The following is a 20,910-nucleotide window of genomic DNA, read 5'->3' as shown; positions in this document are numbered from 1 at the left end:
TGGGGGCTGGGGACAGGATGAGAAGGAAGGCAGACACTGCTCCTCTCTACATTCACCACTGTCGTGCACAGATGGCTACACCACTGTGGTACACAGATGGCTACTACAGCCCACGGCATGGCAGACGTGGCCAAGAAGGCAGAACCACAGGTCCCTTCCTCACTAACCTTGATTAACCAGATCTGCCCGAGCTTGGCTAAGCCTCACATAAGAAAAGCAACCCTTCTGTGAACATGTCTGAGTCCCGGATAGCACACAGGCTGAGCTCAAGAAAAGGCCAATTCAGTGAGTGGTGCTGTCACAACCAGGAAACCATTCCGGAGGGGGGAAAAAACAAAAAACAAGGACAGTGAACTAGCTCATGCTATATAAAGATCAACAAAGATACACAGCTATTAATGATGGTTATCTCTGAATGGTAGGATTATAAGTACTTCTTTGCTGTTTTCTACAATGAACACAAAAACTTTTCTAATTTAAAATAATTAAGGACAGGTGCTGTGGCTCAGGCCCATAATCTCAGCACGGCGGGAGGCCCGCATGAGAGGATTGCTTCAGGCCACGAGTTTGAGACCAGCCTGGGCAACTTGGTGAGTCCTAGTCTCTAACAACAACTACAAAAAAATTAGCCGGGTGTGGTGGCATGCACCTGCAGTCCTAGCTATTTGGGAGGCTAAGTGAGACCCTGCTTCTTTTTAAAGAAAAAAAGGGGGGGGGGAGCAAAAAGATAATTAAAGCGAACTCCTTAACTGGTCAATTCCTCAGGAGTTTGTACTGACAATATCCTGATACCTGACACACCTCAGGGGGTGCTTGGCAAGTCTCATCACCTTTCTTAGAATTAACCTACCTCAGCTTCCATGACCAAGGAGAACTTGCTGTCATTCAACCTCAGGATGTCTTCTGCCTACTGAAGTGGCCTTCTAGAAGGGCCCTTGCCCTGCAGAAAGACAGTCTGTACCATGGCCTCACCACTGATCAATCACCCAGACCGGTCCTTCATGTTAGTGCCAGGCAACAGGTTAAGTCAGACACCTCATTCTCAAAAGCCTCCTTCCACATGTACCTTTTAACACCATAACTCAATAATACTTTAAAATTCTTAATAGCTACAAGCTAGTTCAATTATAATCAATGAAAGTCTCATGCCCTGGGAATATAGGCAAGTAATCTTCCATTCATTGAACAAATGTCAAGGAGAGTTAAGATTCCACACTACAGAATGCACAGTTCAGAGCCCTAGAGGATACTATGCTCAGTGTTGAACCCTACTCTAGGGGACTCAGAAACTGTAGCCAGGTGTCATGGCACACGCCCACAGTCCTAGCTACTCAGGAGGCTGAAGCAGGAGGATTGCTTAAGCCTAGGAGCTCGAAGTTGCAGTGGGTAGAGACTCTGTCTCTTTAAAAACAGTAAGAGACTGTGCCCCGAGAGAGAAATAAACTGTAAGGGTCAGAGGAGTAGAACCCAGGAGAAACAGATGAGTGATCTGGGAAGTTTTCTCTCAAATAAACAAGGTTCTGCCTAAATGGTGCTCTCTTCACATATTGGGAGGATTTTTGTATTCTCAAGGGGGCAGAACTAAATGAGCATTGAAATGGACAGGCCCTTAAAAGATTGTCTAGTGCAAGGAGGCCAGTGATGTTCATTTTGCACGCCAGCTGCAGACAACTGGTTGGGACCGTCTGGAGCACTGGGTAAGAGGGATTTCAGAGGCTTAATCTAGGCTCAGTGGCAAGAGTCCCTCCTGCCGTGGAAGGAAGAGGGCAAAGCAAGTACCACAGATTCCCACCAGGGACCCTTAATCAAGGGGTTGCATCCTTGAGAGGCTACTGAGTTATTACAAGAGGTACACAAATTCTGCTTTGAAGACTGATAAATTAAATAAATACATCCTACACGTGTATATACTGTAATTTTTCAGATGTGTAGATGCGTTGTGTGATTTAAAAAAAAAAAAAACTAATGAGTGACAGGTTTCTAAAGGAGATCTAGTTCACACACCAAGGTCTTTTAGCTACAGAAAGACTTATACAACTAAAAAAATAACAATTTCCCAAAGGTATGAAGCACCTTACAGTCAACGTAAGATTTTTAAAAATATCTATGAGAGAAAAATAAAGCCAGGGGCGGGGGCGGGGGGGGGGATTAAGAATTTTAAAAACTGACATGAAGTCAGTGGTAAAGTTAATATTCTAAAAATATACAGTAGAGGTGTGACCCTGCTCAGTAGCAGACAACACCAAGCTGAACGTAGTCAGTCGGTAAGAAGTTATACAGGCTCTACAGTACTACAAAGCTCTCTCTCGAGCAGCAAAGGGGAACATATGAGCAAAGGTCCTCTTTTTAAACAAACATTAAACAGAAAGTCAGGATAAAATTTCTACCATACAGAAACAAAGCTGTGACTGATGAAAGGCTTGTCCATGTTTAGTTAAGCAAGAAAGAAACATGATGAAGTCATGTCTTTTATGGGAAAGGAATCATGTAGATTACTTGAAATCAGAAATATTTGTTCAGCTGGGCAACTTCAAGTAGCATTAAACAATACTGGAATATTGAAAGTACACAGAACATGCTCAGAGTTGATGGGCATCAGATTTGCTGAGCAAGGAGAACATGGAGTAACGATCGTAAGCTCAGAAGAGCTTAGCACTAATCCACCGTAATGAGGCTGGCATCTGGGGGCACAGCCTACTCAATTACACACCCATAAGGACCATCCCTGACTGATGCTCAGTCCTTTAACACTGTCTAAAGTTTTCCTCTAAAAAAATAAGTAAAAAATTGAGCTTCACCTAAAACAGAACACTGAATATTATGATATCCTACCACAAAGCCTAACCCAAAAAGCCTGAACTACTTAGAACAAGTAACCAAATCAAGATAAAATACCTGCAAGATATTTTCCAAAATATCTGCTCCCCTGCTAGTGAAGGGCCAGCATAGCTTGCAAAAATTTCCATTTGCCTCCACCAAAAAAGACAAGCAAAACCCCCAAAATGTTAAAAAAAAAAAAAAAAAAAAAAAAAGACAGTGATTGATTTCTACATCAACGAAATGCAATGACCTGGGACAACAAATTTTTATTCTATTTTCTTATATCTACCCTCCCTTGTATGTACACACACCAAAAAAATCCATTCAACTATTTAAACAAAAAAAAAAAACTCAACAACCAATTACAGAGTTAAGTTTCCAAACAAGGCAGGTTCAGTGAGCGAATACGACCAGCTAGTCCACACCAGGCATTGTTCCGGGTCTTTGATGACAACACGGGGGACACAGCCCTTCCCCTCTCCCACCAAGCTTAGGGTCTGGTAGGGGAAACAGACACAAGTCAGAAGACAAACATATAAAGTGATAGGGCCAGGTGCGGTAATCTTTGCACTTCGGGAGGCCGAGGCAGGAGGATTGCTTGAGGCCATGAGCTCAAGACCAACCTGAGCAAGAACAAGAACACATCTCTACAAAAAAAATAGAAAAATTAGCTGGGCATGGTGGTGCGCACCTATCGTCCCAGATACTCGGGAAGCTAAGGCAGGAGAATCGCTTGAGCCCAGAAGTTCAAGGCTGCAGTGGATCATGATGATGCCACTGCACTCTAGCCTCGGGTGACAGAGTGAGACCCTGTCTCAAAAAATGAAAAATAATAAAATATAAAATGGTAAATCAAATGATAAAATCGCCCAAGATAGCCGGAATTAACGGCAGATTGTGTAGTGGTGAACCTACAGTTTTCTGAAGAAAGAAAAAAAAAATACCTGAGAGAGAATACAATATGCACACTAAGCACTACCATAGTAGTAAGCATGGGAGGAATATAGGAGAGATACCTAATCCAGGTATGGCAGAAATGACATCTAAATTGAAAGCTAAACAATAATTAGGAATTAAGAAAGACAGAAAAGGAGCAAATGGATTCTTGGCAGAAATAGCATGTGTGCAAAACCCCTGAAACTAAGAGACTGATGGGGTTGAGGAAGTAAAATAGTTCACAAAAATGGAGCACAGACCATGAGAATTTCAGCCAAATGACAAATGCCTTGAAGGAAAGTGTATTAGTTCATAATGCCCATTCCTGCCATGGGCGAGGCCCCTGTCTTATTTGCTGGTTCTCACGGTGACCCCGACAGGGCCTTATTGCTAATCCCCTTTTCACAGAGGGGAAACGGGCTCTGTGTGGTTCAGCCACCTTTACCCAAAGTCTCACAGCCAGCAAGAAGCTGCCCTCCCAGTCCCCACCCAGACTTTCCACTGCACCATTCTGGGGCTTGCTCCATGCTCCATGTTCAGACACAGAAACCCCACCACGTCTGCCTTCTATTTTTGAGACAATACCCAAAGGCCTGAGAAAGATTTAGTGAAAATCAGAGCTAGGAAGAATCTGTTTTTTGTGAAGTCCAGAGAAGCTGACTTGGATAAGACATCAAAGCTGCCTTGTGCAGCAGACTCTCCTCTAGCACAGAGTAGGCACTCGGATAAATCTAGTGAAGGCTCCTGAAGAGGCAGCAGCAAGAACAGGGGAGAGCTCAGCAGCTGAGGGAAGGGAAACAGAATGGCATTAAGCCCAGGAGAGCACCATGCTGTCAGCTGGCTGGGGTGAGCCAGAGATGATGGGGCTTGCACTAGCACCAGCTCAGTTCTGAGGGCGAACCACGCTGTCTCCTCTCAGGTCTCAGGCAGGAGCTACTAACTGGCCTCACACCAATGCGTGCCTAATCCTACCCTGTTACCTCACAGGAATGCTGCATCCTCTACGCAAAATGACAAGATGTACTCTGCATACCAATTCCTCTAGGTCCTGAAGAACTACACCTTAATGTGATTAAGGTGATTTGAGTCCTCATCTCATGATCATGTATTTGACATTTTGAGTGCTGACTACACTGATGCTAAGCTGAATAATGGTCCCAAACAAATCTACCTTCTAATCCCTGAAACCCATGAATGTTACCTCACGTATCAAGGGGACTGTGCAGGTATAATTAAGTTAAGGCTCTGGAGATGGAGGGATAACACGGGCTTATCTGGGTGGGCCTGAAAGGATCATAAGGGGCCTTACAAAGGGCCCAGAAGAGTCCAAGTCAGAGAGGAGCCAACGCAACAGCAGAGCAGAGGCTGGAGTGACGCACTTGGAGATGGAGGAAGAGACGATAAAAGCCAAGAAATGCAGGCCACCACTAGAACCTGGGAAAGGAAGGAAACAGTTTCTCTCCTAGAACTTCCAGAAGGAACCAGCCCTTGGTGACACCTTGAGTTTAATCCGCCGAGATCGATTTCAGGCTCCTGGCTTCTAGAACAAAAATTGACTTCCGCTTCTTTAAGCCACCAAGTTTGTGGTCAATTTTTTATAGCAGTTATAGGACATTAATACATCTATTCTTGTTTTATGTTAGGATGTAAAGCAAATTGGATTGCTTGGATTCCTTGGATTGCTTTAAAATAATCCACCTCTGCCCCTACCCCCAAAAAGTGGGAGGATATGGATGGATAAAACAAGAACAGAATGATTATCATTAAAGCTGGGTCCATGGGGGTTCATTATGTTTGAAAACTTCCAAAACACAGGGTTTTAAAATATCATTTTTAAATTCCTATGCAAGATACCACATTTCTACACCATCCGTTACTGAGCCAAACAAGCCAGTTTATTCCCCCAAATTGGAACTAGTGGTTAAATCTTTAGTTCAACACCAGATCAGGTTATTGGTGGGTGGTTAGGGTCATGCAGCATAAAAAGTTTGCACCTTTAAATATGTTCTCAGTGAGGTACACAGGAGCTGAGCAACTGAGGGAACATTTGTGTTTTCTATATCCACTTTCTCCAGGATGGGAGGTCATCCCATGGAAACAATGTGCAAAAGTTCTCCAAAGCATACTGCCTTTTTTTTTTTATGAAACAGGTTCAGAAGGTAAGTATATTACTTTTTGCTGAACACATATAGGTAAATCCTTCTTATGATGATCTCATTTCTAACACAATTCAACTTTGAAAGTAGAAAAACAAAATGTCTCTGAGCTATATCTTAAGCAGGCAGTTTTAGACTTAGGCTTTGTCCTGTTCCCTCCAGGGTCCACATTTTTGAGAACTACAGCGCCATCAACAGCACTTCTTCATAGCTTACGTACCATCTCTGCCACACCAGCATCACAACCAAAAGGAGGCCATTCTGACTAAGGCTGACCCCGTCTCAGAAAGCAACACATGTAATAAAGTCACATCCTTCAACCTGGCTGTATTTATTATATGCATCAAAAATTAAAAAATACCTAGAGGCCCAAGCATTTCCAGCTCACATGAGAACTTCAAAGGCCACCTTATGACTGTGCGTGGGTCCAACCACAAATATCTACACAAACACACACACTAAAGCCAACCATACGCATCCCGGTGTAATGACTATGTGTGAACTGAGTCAGCTGGAAGAGCAAAGATATTCAAGAGGCCATCAAAACCCTAATTTTCAAACTAGAGCCGAAGGAAAGGTCTCCAATAAAAACCCTACAGTTGTTCTGCTGATATAGAGTAACCAAAAGTTAGGAAAAGGATGCCAACCACATTTAAGATCCAGTCACTGTGGCAGAGCAGCCCGATCCCTCCAGCCATACTTGCCTCCTTCACAGACCCACAGGAGAAGCAGCCACAGGCCCCTCCTGAGGGTGCCCACTGCCACCACCACCAGCGTGGACTGCCAGACGTCTGCTGGTCCAGGACCCTTCCGGCTTTGTTACAGGAATTACCATCAATCACTAAGACGCTTGCAGTATGAAAAATACAGCAGAAGTTTGAAATTAAGGTTTGAGGCCGGGCGCGGTGGCTCACGCCTGTAATCCTAGCACTCTGGGAGGCCGAGGCGGGTGGATTGCTCAAGGTCAGGAGTTCGAGACCAGCCTGAGCGAGACCCCGTCTCTACTAAAAATAGAAAGACATTATATGGACACCTAAAAAAATCTATATAGAAAAAATTAGCCGGGCATAGTGGCGCATGCCTGTAGTCCCAGCTACTCGGGAGGCTGAGGCAGTAGGATCGCTTGAGCCCAGGAGTTTGAGGTTGCTGTGAGCTAAGCTGACGCCACAGCACTCACTCTAGCCTGGCCAACAAAGTGAGACTCTGTCTCAACAAAAAAAAAAAAAAAAAAAAAAAAAGAAATTAAGGTTTGAAAAGTCGCTGAATAAAATGCAGATTTTAAGCAATAAAAAAATTTGAGTTAAACAACATTGCAAATTTCTATTATGGATAAAAAGGGATCCCTGATAGCAAAGGCAGTTAAGTTCACTTCCATCATTAAACAATAATTTTCATAGAAAGTAATGTTTATGCAAAACAAAGGAGGTGCTTGGGAATAAACTGAGCATTTGGCCAGGAAGAGGGGAACTAAAATCTTCCACAGGGAAGAATTTAAAAAAAAAAAAAAAAAAAATACAGTCATCTTGGGTGACAGCAGGGAGAGAAAGGAAAGTGAGATGAAAATCAGAGACTGCATCACAAACTTAGAGGTGGAGATTAAGCATTTAGAAATTTTTATAGCAGACTGAGACTGACTTCACGTCTGCTAAATCTAAATCTAAAAATCAGAGGGCTGGACGTGGCTCATAGCTGTAATCCCAGCACTTTGGGAGGTCAAAGCAAGAGGATCCCGAAGCCAGGAGTTCAAGATAGCCTGGGAAACGTATTGAGACTCCGTTGCCCCTCAAAAATTAGCCAGGTGCGGTGGTGTACACCACCTGTAGTCGCAGCTACTCAAGAGGCTGAGGAGGGAGGAGGTTACAGTTCGAGGTTACAGTGAGCTATGCTCACACCACTGCACTTCAGTGTGGGCAACAGAGTGAGACCTTGTCTCTAAAAAAGAAGAGAGGAAAAAAAAAATCAGAGCTTGTCTTTTTGGCTGACTTTAAAATTTCATTCTTCTAATAATTTATTTTCATTTTACTTTTATAAAACATCAGTGATCAATTCGAAATTTAAAAATATGTGGTCCTTCAACACAGGTGAGTAAAGAATGATTTAGAACAGTAATTCTCAATGAAGAAAACTTCACCCCTAAAGGAGTGATCTTAGAAATCTGTGGGTCCTTTAGGATTGGGAGAAGGGGGCTTCACTGACATTTGACAGGCAGAAACCAGGCATGTCATATACCCCCAAAGTTTGCAGGATAGTCCCTCAAAACAAAGAGAGGGCCTATGTCCCGTACAGCTTTTGAAGGTCCTAGACGTGCATACAAAGCAGACGCCCAGTTATCTAAGTTAACAACCTAACAAACTATTTATTGCTCAATTTTCATATATAGTATCCTCCAAAACTACAACCATGTAAATCAAGGTATATTTTGACCTGCTTGTCATCATTATAGAAAATCACTTAACTGACAGCAACACAACGTTGAATTGTCTATATATCATTCCTGTATCAGCACCAATATTGGTCCACTGAGGATTATGCTACATATGGTACAAGCACTTGGCTACTTCATTATGCCTTAAGCTCCGATCATGCTTAAGTATTTATGTAGTGAAATATTATTTTGTATAAATGATTTCCTTTTTATGTCTCCTTTTTGGTATTACTAGGATATTATATTGATTTTTTTAATTATATATGTGGTAGGTTATATTTTCTATGAATTTCATTTCAGGTTTGTAATTGAGACATTACATAAGAGGAAATTATAGATCTGAATAAAAACACACTGGTGAAATTGGTGTTAAAAATCATAAATGGACTTGCAGGAAATATTAGAAGTCATCGTTATTTCCACATTTGAGAGGACAGAACTACATATATTTTATACACAGTCGTTGCTAAGAAAAGGGGCTTTAGGGTCAGGTTGCCCGGTTTGAATCCCATTCGGCCAATGTTAGCTGCAAAACCTTGGCATTTCTCAGTTACTTTTCTTTAACATAAGGACAGCACTATTCCCTTCCTGTATCTAAGATCGGCTGTAAGAATCAAATGAGAATCCATCTGAAGAGGTTCACATATTGCCCTGCCCATAATCACTGCAACCCACATGTGCACTATTAATCTAAAATTCAAAGGCAGAGTTCTAAAGAGGAGGGAAATATGAGCTAGGAATGCAAAAGCAAGCACAAAAATGAAGGAAAAACAGACAAGTCAAATATAGGCTTGTTTTCTGAAACATCACATTCATTATCATCAGAGTAAGCTAATTAAACAATTTCAATCTGTTTATCTATACTTGGACACATGTGAGAGGGTGGGGGTTTTGGATACAGAACACCATTAGACCAAGGAAAAAAATCCAGCAAGAGGAACACAAAAATCTACTTGGGTTGATGGTCAAGTTCTGAAAGCATCACATACCCTCAGTTCAACCAACACTTAACTTATGGAGCACTTGCTCTAGTCTACCAGACAGGAACCTGAGAAATCCTCAAAAGGTATCAGTGAATATATACTGAACTAGACATCTAGGGGACCACAGTAAATTACAGCCTTTGGCATACCCACATGGGAAGGAACTCTGAATAGTAAGATTGTGTTTCGGATAAGATAAAGTAGGCCATTCAGCAAAGCAAAAACACAAAGAAGAGAAAAATGCCCTTAGTATTGAGGCAACCCTTGCCTTTCTGGTTGCTGATTGCTAAAATTAGAAATAGGATTATAGTGCCCGGCCATTTCCAATTGGTTTACTGTTCTAAACCTCTGTTAACCTTTTATATATTGTCCATTAACACTGGAGGCAAGCAGCAATAGAAAAAGGCAACAAGTGAAGGTTTGTATACACTTAAATTTAAAATCATGTGCATTACATACACATCTCTGGTGGATCACATGGACAGCTTGAATGCACATTTCATCTTTTAAGGCAGTAAGGTCCTGTTCAGCCTTAATTCAACCAAAGTTTATCCACAAGTAAAAACTAAACTTTAATCTTTTTTTTTTTTTTTTTTTTTTTTTTTTTTTTGAGACAGAGTCTCACTTTGTTGCCCAGGCTAGAGTGAGTGCCGTGGCATCAGCCTAGCTCACAGCAACCTCAAACTCCTGGGCTCAAGCGATCCTCCTGCCTCAGCCTCCCGAGTAGCTGGGACTACAGGCATGCGCCACTATGCCCGGCTAATTTTTCTATATATATATTTTTAGTTGTCCATATAATTTTTTTCTATTTTTAGTAGAGACGGGGTCTCGCTCTTGCTCAGGCTGGTCTCGAACTCCTGACCTTGAGCGATCCACCCGCCTCGGCTTCCCAGAGTGCTAGGATTACAGGCGTGAGCCACCGCGCCCGGCCTAAACTTTAATCTTGAGAAATAAAAAAGTCAACTCACCTCTTTTGAGATTTAGAAGAACAAACTATAGTCAAAGAAACAATTTAAAACTTAGTTCCAGATTCTGGATCCAGAAAAAATTCAGTAGGCACATTCTATCCTATTTTTCCCATTGAATTCAGTTATAACATCCAGAGAGAATATATGAAGCAGCTATTTAAAGACTATGAAAAAGTAAATGATAGTAGATGGATTGAGGAATTTGAAGTACAACTGAACCTAAGGTTCAGTTTATTTGCCCTTTTTTCCCCCTCTGCTATGCCCCAGCCTAAATTCAGGGCAGTATAAAACATGGAAGTTATTTGTGGATGCTGATAGAACTTAGGAGAAGGTAGTCCTGGCTTGAGAAGCAGGAAAAGGTCACCTAACACACTGATCGCCAGCAAGAGCCATGGTTCCATGGGGATGGGTTGAACCCTGTTGCTTTTTCCCTCTGTGCTCCTCTCACTTAGCCCTGGATGTGTACACAGTTAAACGAAAAGTGCACAACCAAGCAGCATAGCCAAGGCCCTAGCTTTTCTGACTGGAGAACCCAGAAAGGGAAGCCCCAGGGAAACAAAGTACAAATCAAAATCATGGAGAGGAAGGAGCTCAGGAGAGTGACTCTATGAAGTTACTAGGAATCAATAAAATGGATAAACCTCTGGCAAGACAAATTTAAAAGAGAAAAAGATAAAGAAGGCAAAAAAAATTGCCGTATCTGGATTAAAAGGGGAGACATCACTACAGATCCCACAGACACTTAAGGAATAATAAGGGAATATTACAAAACTTTATGTGAGGCCGGGCGCGGTGGCTCACGCCTGTAATCCTAGCACTCTGGGAGGCCGAGGCGGGTGGATTGCTCAAGGTCAGGAGTTCGAGACCAGCCTGAGCGAGACCCCGTCTCTACTAAAAATAGAAAGACATTATATGGACAACTAAAAATCTATATAGAAAAAATTAGCCGGGCATAGTGGCGCATGCCTGTAGTCCCAGCTACTTGGGAGGCTGAGGCAGTAGGATCGCTTAAGCCCAGGAGTCTGAGGTTGCTGTGAGCTAAGCTGACGCCACGGCACTCACTCTAGCCTGGGCAACAGAGTGAGACTCTGTCTCAACAAAAAAAAAAAAAAAAAAAAAAAAAAAAAAAAAAAAAAGAGCTAAAAAAAACTTTATGTGACTCTATTAGGCAAATTTGATGAAATGAACCAGATCTTTGAAAAGATGAAATAGATAGCCAGAAGAGTATTATAACTACTGAAGAGACAGAAATTGAACTTTAAAAAAAACAAACAAACAAACAAACAAACTAAGGGAGAAATTGTTAGGTGGTTCCATGGGTAAATTCTATCATGCATTTAAAGTAATAATACTAACTCAACATAATTACTTCCAAAAAACATAAGCACGAATACTTTCCCAACACAACAAAACCAAAGAGAATACCAAAAAATAAAAAAAATCCTTTATGAACAAAGACAAAATAAGTCTTCAACAAATATGTCAGCAAACCGAATCAAGCAATACTAAAACCCCACAACAAAGTGGAATTTATCATAGGAATACAAGGTTGATTCAATGTTCAAAAACAACCCAATGCAATTAATCATAACAGCCTAGAAAAAGTACATATCAATTTATGCAGAAAAAACATATGAAACAGTTCAATATTTACTCATCGAATAAGTTAAGAAATAATCTCACATTCACTCATCATATAGATTGTCAGCAAACTAGGAATGTCTTTAACCTTGATAAAGAGCATCAACAAAAACTGCAGAGCTACCATTTTACTTAATGGTGAAAGACTGAATATCTTCTCACAAAAATTAAGAAAAAGGGAAGGATGTCAACTCTCACTGGAGGTCTGGGAAGTACATTACAGCAATAAAAGAAAAGGCATACAGATTGGAAAGGAAGCAGTGAAACTATGCCTGTTTTCAATACATGATTGTCTAAATAGAAAATCCCAAGCAGTCTATTAAAAGAAGCCCCAAACTTTTAGAACCAGTATGTTTAGCAATGACAAGGGATATAAAATCAATACAAAAAAATTAAACATATTTCTAAATATTTAAAACAATTGGAAATGGAAACTTAGAAAACAGTAACTTTACCCATTAGGATGGCCACTATCCAAAAAAACAAAAAACACCAGCCAAGGCATGCAGTGGCTCATTCCTGTAATCCTAGCACTCTGGGAGATCGAGGCAGGAGGATTGAATGAGGTCAGGGGTTTGAGATCGGCCTGACCAAGAGTGAGACCCCATCTCTACAAAAGATAGAAAAAAATTAGCCAGGCAGGCATAGTGGCACACGCCTATAGTCCCAGCTACTCGGGCAGACAGATTGCTTGAGGGCAATAGAGCGAGACCCTGTCTCCAATTAATTAAAAACAACAACAACAAAACAGAAAATTTCAAGTATTGAAGATGATATGGAGAAATTAGAACACTTGTACACTGTTGGTAGGAACATAAAATGGCGCAGCTGCTATGCAAAACAGCATGGCCGTTCTACAGGAAATTAAAATAGATTTGCTGTAACATCTGACAAAAGAATATATACCCCAAAGAATCAAAAACAGGTTCTCAAAGAGGTATTTATTCACCTATGTTCACATCAGCATTACTGACAATAGGCAAAAGGTGGAAATAATTCCCATGTTCACAGACAGATGAATGAATAAACAAAATATGGAATACACACACACACAAAAGAATATTATTTAGCTTTAAAAAGGAAATTTTGACAAATGCTACAACATGGCTAAACCTTCAAGACATTACACTAAGTGAAATAAGCCAGTCACAAAAGTTGTATAAAAATTTAATGCAATTTCAATCAAAATCCCTGCAGAATTCTTCTGTATAGACTTGCTGGCTCTAAAATATCTATGGAAAAGCAAGGTAAATACAACAGCCATAACAATTTTGAGAAAGAAAAAGTTGGGAGAATAACACTACCCAATTTTAAGATTTACAATATAAAGCCACAGTAACCAACAAAGTGTAGTAGCAAAGGGATAGATGTATAAATCAATGGGACAAAATAAAGTCCAGAAATAGACCTACACAAATATGGTCAATTGATTTGTGACAGAGTACTATACAAAAGCAATTCAATGGAGAAAGAATTAGTCCTCTCAATATATGGTGTTGGAACAATGGGACATCTAGATGCAAAAAATGAAACCTAGGACTATGACTCATGTATTGCATAAAAATTAACTCAAAATGCACCATAGCCCTAAGAAAATAGAAAACCTTCATAATCTGGATCAAGGCAAAGAATTATTAGACAGGATGCCACAAAATGGGATTGGTGGAAGTGCATAAATTGGACTTCATTAAAATTTTAAACTTTTGTTGTCAGCCCAGCGCAGTGGCTCACACTTGTGATCCCAGCACTTTGGGAGGCCATGGTGGGAGGATCGCTAGAGGTCAGGAGCTAGAAAAACCAGCCTAATCAACATGAGACCCCCATCTCTACAAAAACTAGAAAAACTAGCCAGGTGTGGTGGCACACACCTGTAGTCCCAACTACTCAGGAGACTGAGGCAGGAGGATCACTTGAGCCCAGGAGTTTGAGGTTGCACTGAGCTATGATAATGCCACTGCATTCTACCCTGGGCAACAGAGCAAGACCCTATTTAAAACAAACAAATCAACAAAAAACTTTCGTTGGGATAAAGATAACTGTGGAAAGAACAGACAAGCTACCTGTACTAAAGAAAATATTTGCAAACCACATATTTGACAAAGGACTTATATCCAGAATATATAAAGAACTCTCAAAACCAACCAATGATACAAAACAACTCAATTAAATAGCAAAAGACTCAGACACTTCAAAGAGGATATACAAAAGGTAATCAGGTACATGAGAAGATGTTCACCATCACTAGCCACTAGAGAAGTGCAAATAAAATTACAATGACATACCACTGCACACTTACTAGAGCAGCTAAGATAAAAAATATCAACAGTTGGGCATGGTGGCTCCTGTCTATAATCCCAGCTACCCAAGAGGATTGCTTGAGGCCAGCCTGGGTAACATAGTAAGACCATGTCTCAAAAAATTAAAAAAAAAAACCCTAAATAAATAAATAATATACATACATACACACACATACCCACAACAATACCAAAGTGCTGGTGAGAATGCCAACCAACTAGATTACCCACAAATTGCTGGTGGGAACACAAAAATGGTACAGCTGCTTTGGAGATGGATTTGTCAGTTTGCTATGAAGTTAAACATAAAGTTACCACATGACACAAAAGATTAGAGGTTGCCAGGAATTAGGAATGTGCGGTGGCAGTGGGGGGAGAATCTGACTGGAAAAAAAACATTATGGGCGGGAATTGGGTTTTTTTTGGTGTGATGGAGCAAGCCTATATTCTGACTGTGATGGTGCTATACAAATAAAATGACATATCTAAAAAGGGGGTCACTTTTCGTGTATGTTAATTTCAAACAAATTTAGTTCCATATTTTATTATAACAAGTTAGTGGGTAGGAAGACATCAAAAACAAGATGCCATAAAGAGAGCCAGGGAGACTAACATCTTCCCCGACCCCTGTCCCAGGTCTCCTCCTCTGCATGGCGTCTGTCTGTATCCCGAAGGCTCCTTTCCAGGAGGAACAACCAGGGAGCCTCCAGTTTACCTGAATGGTGTGCCACCATCAATGGATTTCAAAATTCATTATTTTGAAGGATGATGAAAAAGATTTCCTGTCTAGCAGTGTATTTGTACCTAACAGAGTAATGTAAGCTTTTCCTGACCACCAATCCCAAGCAGGGTTGTTTTATGTTTGTTTGTTTATTAATAAATCAGGCCTACTTCCCTTCATTTTCTTCTATGATGAAGTAACTTATTTGTATTTTGGATCCCTATCAAATGAGTGCCGCATTCATCCTTAAAATATGGTGAATTTGACCTTCTAATGACAGTATTTAAGTTAAATCTCCTACGGATGGAAAAGGGTCTCAATGGTGAAAACATAAGATCCTTGGAATAAGGTACAAAAATACAAGTTACCTACAAACTCACCACACTACTGTTAGTGTTTTGACTTTTACTCTTCTGGGCTTGTCCTTTTTGACATGTGTTCTTAAATGATTTATGTGAATAGACTGGCTGCTCTCAATTTTTTTTCCAACATTTTGAAATGGCTCATTTCCCCCAATTGTAATATATTGCTCAAGGTAAAAGAGGCAAAAGGTAGGCATACAGATATCCCATAAACTATAAGCTAATTCTCAAAGCCCATCTTTTTTTTTTTTTTTTTTTTTTTTTTTGAGACAGAGTCTCACTGTGTTGCCCAGGCTAGAGTGAGTGCCATGGCATCAGCCTAGCTCACAGCAACCTCAAACTCCTGAGCTCAAGGGATCCTCCTGTCTCAGCCTCCCGAGTAGCTGGGACTACAGGCATGCACCACCATACCCGGCTAATTTTTTCTATATATGTTTTTAGCTGTCCATATAATTTCTTTCTATTTTTTAGTAGAGATGGGGTCTCGCTCTTGCTCAGGCTGGTCTCGAACTCCTGAGCTCAAACGATCCGCCCACCTCGGCCTCCCAGAGTGCTAGGATTACAGGCGTGAGCCACCGCGCCCGGCCTCAAAGCCCATCTTGATTTAAGATTTATTTATATCTACTTAGTTTGATCCACTATTATTTATGTTGCGGCATTAGTTCAAGCCAAATTCACATTTTATTCCATTCAAGTGCTCACTGCTTAACTAGCTTTACAAAAAGTGAAAACTTAAATGTGAGATTAGGAGTTTTGTTTAAATATGCTTCTGTGTTTTCAAAAACAAAAGAAATTAAAAACCAAAAATGGAGGGGAAGAATATGGGACCAGGAGAGGGGTCCAACCGTACTGTGTGAGGCACTGAAGTGTGACTTAACCTTATTCCTAACTTCAGATTCATCCCACCACAGTTCTTTTTGTCTTCCTTTTCGACTCATGCTACTTAGTAATCTACTTGGTTTATAAATGATTTTTCTAAATTCCTGATTGGCCTTCTAGAATAAAGCATAGGGGTACAATTCAACTTCTTATCCTACCATTTATATTTGTTCAAAAATGTTGTCAATTGATGCCAGCACTGAGTATAAACCACTCAACAAGATAGTTCCCCTCTCTTGAGATTCTCATTCTAGCAGACAAAACTCTTACCTTACATTTAGGGTATTAGTTGGCCACAGAAAACACCAAGGAGATAGATAAGTATTTTGAGGGCTCCTGGGAGTTTAGAACATGAATGATGTGATCACAGTACACTACAGCCTCAAATTCCTGGGGTCAAGGGATCTTGCCACCTCAGCCTTCCGAGTAGTTGGGAGTACAGGTGTGTGTAAAATAGGCTTTTTAAAAGTTGCTTTGTCTGTTTGCCTGTTTGGCCATGGAGTATTAAAGTTTGGGTAACTATTACCTTATTTCCCAACCCCAAGTAGTTGGCATCTCTTGGTTTTCATTCATGTGTTCACGTTTATTCCTAATTGCCAATCTGAACTTTGAAGCAGTGTAAAGATCATGTTAAAAAGTTCTGCCTTGGCTGAGTGCAGTGGCTCACACCTGTAATCCTAGCACTTGGGGAGGCCAAGGCAGAAGGATTGCTTGAGACCAGGAGTCTGAGACCAGCTGGGCAAGAGTGAGACTCCATCTCTACTAAAAAAAAAAAAAAAGAAAAAATTAGCCGGGCATGGTGGCCTATGCCTGTAGTCCACACTACTCGAGGGGCTGAGGCAGGAGGATTGCTTGAGCCCAGGAGTGTGAGGTTGCTGTGAGCTAAGCTGATGCCACAGCACTCTAGCCCAAGTGACAAAGCAAGACTCTGACTCAAAAAAAAAAAAAAAAAAAAAAAAGGAAAGAAAGAAATAGGAGAATTAGCATATTACTATTCTGCAAACACAATTATGAACCAAAGCAATAATAGTGGCATTTCACATCAGAGAGAGAGAGAGACATTACACGCCTGATGGAAGAACAGACAACCACCTGTTACTTTGTCTTGTCCAAACAAACAAAAGTGACCTTGAGTCTAATCCAAGTCCCACAAGGGTAAGAGGAATATGTTAAACGGCTGCACATGGATATAGTTCAGCAAAACATTATACAGAACAAATAAACTGGCTAGGCGCGGTGGCTCACACCTGTAATCCTAGCACTCTGGGAGGCTGAGGCAGGGGGATCGCTCAAGGTCAGGAGTTCGAGACCAGCCTGAGCAAGAGCGAGACCCCCGTCTCTACTAAAAATAGAAATTATATGGACAACTGAAAATATATATTTAAAAAAAAAATTAGCCAGGCATGGTGGCACATGCCTGTAGTCCCAGCTACTCGGGAGGCTGAGGCAGGAGGATTGCTTGAGCCCGGGAGTTTGAGGTTGCTGTGAGCTAGGCTGACGCCACGGCACTCACTCGAGCCCAGGCAACAGAGCGAGACTCTGTCTCAAAAAAAAAAAAAAAAAAAAACAAAAACCTAATTAGAACAAATAAACCAACTTCAATAAATATACTGCAGAAGCAAAGGAAGGTGGAGGAAAAGAAAAGGGACCTACTGATTCTTAGACTTGAAACAGACTGACCGAGATGATCTTGTTTGGGTCCTAAATCAAATCAACTTGTAAAAACTGAGATAATCCAGGCAGTATGACGGTTGACTAGATTTGATATTTCAGAGTTACTATTAATTTAATATGTGAACTTTTTAAAGAGTCTTACATGTTGGCCGGGCGCGGTGGCTCACGCCTGTAATCCTAGCACTCTGGGAGGCCGAGGCGGGTGGATCGCTCGAGGTCAGGAGTTCGAGACCAGCCTGAGCAAGAGTGAGACCCCGTCTCTACTAAAAATAGAAAGAAATTATATGGACAACTAAAATATATATATACAAAAAATTAGCCGGGCATGGTGGCGCATGCTTGTAGTCCCAGCTACTCGGGAGGCTGAGGCGGTAGGATCGCTTAAGCCCAGGAGTTTGAGGTTGCTGTGAGCTAGACTGACGCCACGGCACTCACTCTAGCCCGGGCAACAGAGTGAGACTCTGTCTCAAAAAAAAAAAAAAAAAAAAAAAAGAGTCTTACATGTTGAATCGTGCCCTTCCCCCAAATTCATATGAGGAAGTCTTAATTCCCAGTACATCAGAATGTGGCCTTATTTGGAGACAGAGTCTTTACAGAAGTAATCCAGTTACAATGAGGTCACTGGGGTGAGCCCTAGTCCAACATAATTGGTGCCCTGTCTGTGGGAACTGGTGCCCTGTCTGAGAGAACGCCACGTGAAGACTGGAGTTATACTGCCACAAGCCAAAGAACTAGGAGAGATATTTCAAACAAATACTTCCTTCACAGCCCTCCCAAGGAACCAAACCTGCTGACACCTGGGCACCTTGGACTTCTAGCCTCCAGAACCGTGAGACAATAAGTTTGTTGTTTAAACCATCCAGTTTATAGTATTTCGTTATGGCAGCCCTAGCAAGCTAACAGAGACGTTGTCTTTTAGAGACACATACTGAAGTATTTACTGATGAAGTGATATATAACATCTAGGATTTGCTTCAAAATAACCCAGAAAAGGGAGAAGAGGGTAGAGGTACAAATAAAACAAGAGTGGCTGACCAGATATTGATAATGATTGAAACTGGGTTTCATTATATTAGCTTTTCTATTTTTATGTTTCATATTTTTCATAATAAAAGATTTAATTAAAGGGTATAAAGACCTTTAAAGATTTTATATACATACATATATATATATATATATAAATGAAACTATGGAAGCACAGGACAAAAGTCCAGGCATCATAGGGCAGGGCACGGCAAACATGAGGTTAGCAGAGTGGGGCCAGAAAGACTTGCCTCATCTCCCATTCATATACCAGTCATAGGGAAACTCTGCCATTCCCCCGCACACAAAATGCCGGGTTATTTTATCATGACAAAGTGTGACCCATCCCATACCAGCCATGCATGAAGAACGCTATTGTCCACAGTTCTTTAAAGAGTTTACCAATCACTTCCCCAATGAATCCACCAGGCTCATTCACCACTCATAGCCACATATTTCTTCTCGCAGACCTGGGGAGGATCCAGTTTCTGTTGGGTTGACTGTCAACTTTCAGGGGCATGTTGAAACCAAATAAATGGTAATAACTGCAAGAAATATAAATTTACCTGTTGGGGGAAGTTTTGTTAGAATAACCTGATTAAGAGCAGAAACTAACACATTTCAGCTGCATGACCCTGGACAGGTTACTTTACCTCTCTGTACTCCAGCTGCCTTATCTGTAAAGTGGGGACATGGGACTGTTGGGAAAATTAAAATGGGTTAGGCCAGGCACAGTGGCTCATACCTGTAATCCCACCACTTTGGGAGGCCAAGGCAGGATGATCACTTGAGGCCAAGACTTTGAGACTAGCGTGGGCAAAAAATATGGCAAGATCCTGTCTCGATAAAATAAATTTTAAGAAAGATTAGATGTGTGTGGTGGAGTACACTCGTAGTCGTAGCTACTCTTTGGTAAGTCAAGGCAGGAGGATCACTTGAGCCCAGGAGTTCAAGGTTACAACAAGCTATGATATTGCCATTGCACTCCAGCCTGGGCAACAGAGCAAGAACCTGTCTCAAAAAAATAAATAAATAAAATAAAATGGGTTAATTCAGTGTCTAATACATAAGTGCTTAGTAAGTGTCAGATATTTATTGGCCAAGTGCTCAAACTCAGGCCACTGTGAAGAAGAAAATCATGTATCCAGTTTATCTGCTACTACTTTATTTAAAACTACAAGCTGTCTTTGCTGCAAAAGGCAACCTTTACATGAGTTATTTCTAGTATTTACCTTCAGTGACTCCCATTACTTCTTCATGCTCAGTTCACAATTAATGTCAACTTCACTGTTTCTACAGATGTCTTCTGTTTGAGTTAAAGTAGCTCATGTTGTTAGTTTTGCAATGTCAATAATGTTAATATTTAAAATGCTGCTCACTCAATTTCTATTCAGCTTAATTCCTGAATCCATTATGGACCAAATAGCACCTGACCACGACAGCACCAAAAATCAAGCAGCACGTGGACAGAAGAAGATAAATGACACTTCCTGCCCTTAAGGATGTGAGCATCCAGCAGGGTCTTCACCTAACACACTGCCTAGTCTCTTCACTGGAAATCATTCCATCTGCCCCTAATCCTCAAGGCAGTTTTCCAATTCTCAGCATATATCCATTCAAGGCTTACAGTGGGGTCTGAGCGATTAATATTTTGTATTAACCATGGTATTGTTTTATTTTTCCCCTAACGTGGCATCACTACCTGCCACTTACGTCCTTATTTCCCCGCCCACACTGCCCACGAAGTCTTGGGCTCAAGCAGTCTTCCCATCTCGGCCTCCAAAATAGCTGGGACTATAGACATATGCCACTGCAGCTGGTCTTATTTCTTTTAAGTAAGGACTCCTTTGGTTTCCCTTCTTCTGCCAGAGCCTCACTTAGTGATATTCATCTTCCCAGCTCAATTAGCTCCAGGAAAAATCAGATATCCAAGTGTTAAAGCAAAGCCAAGAAACATTCTGGATTTTCTAACAAGACTGTGATTTTAAAGTATGCATTCCTCATAAGGACCTGTCAGACGACATATTC

The 20,910-nt window shown here is 41.0% G+C and overlaps 1 protein-coding gene and 1 non-coding gene across 3 annotated transcripts in view; one reads left to right on the top strand and one right to left on the bottom strand.

Moving 5' to 3' along the window:
• IGF2BP3 (insulin like growth factor 2 mRNA binding protein 3) overlaps positions 1-20,910 on the bottom strand; it is a 123,151-nt gene that overhangs the window by 57,145 nt on the left and 45,096 nt on the right. The window lies entirely within an intron of this gene.
• LOC138377734 (small nucleolar RNA SNORD65) lies at positions 3,675-3,747 on the top strand. Its single transcript, XR_011231888.1, has one exon. It is a non-coding gene; the product is annotated as a small nucleolar RNA SNORD65 (small nucleolar RNA).

The sequence above is a fragment of the Eulemur rufifrons genome, chromosome 29 (assembly GCF_041146395.1).
Source record: "Eulemur rufifrons isolate Redbay chromosome 29, OSU_ERuf_1, whole genome shotgun sequence".
Lineage (NCBI taxonomy): Eukaryota > Metazoa > Chordata > Mammalia > Primates > Lemuridae > Eulemur > Eulemur rufifrons.
This window is presented reverse-complemented; position numbering and strand designations above follow the sequence as displayed.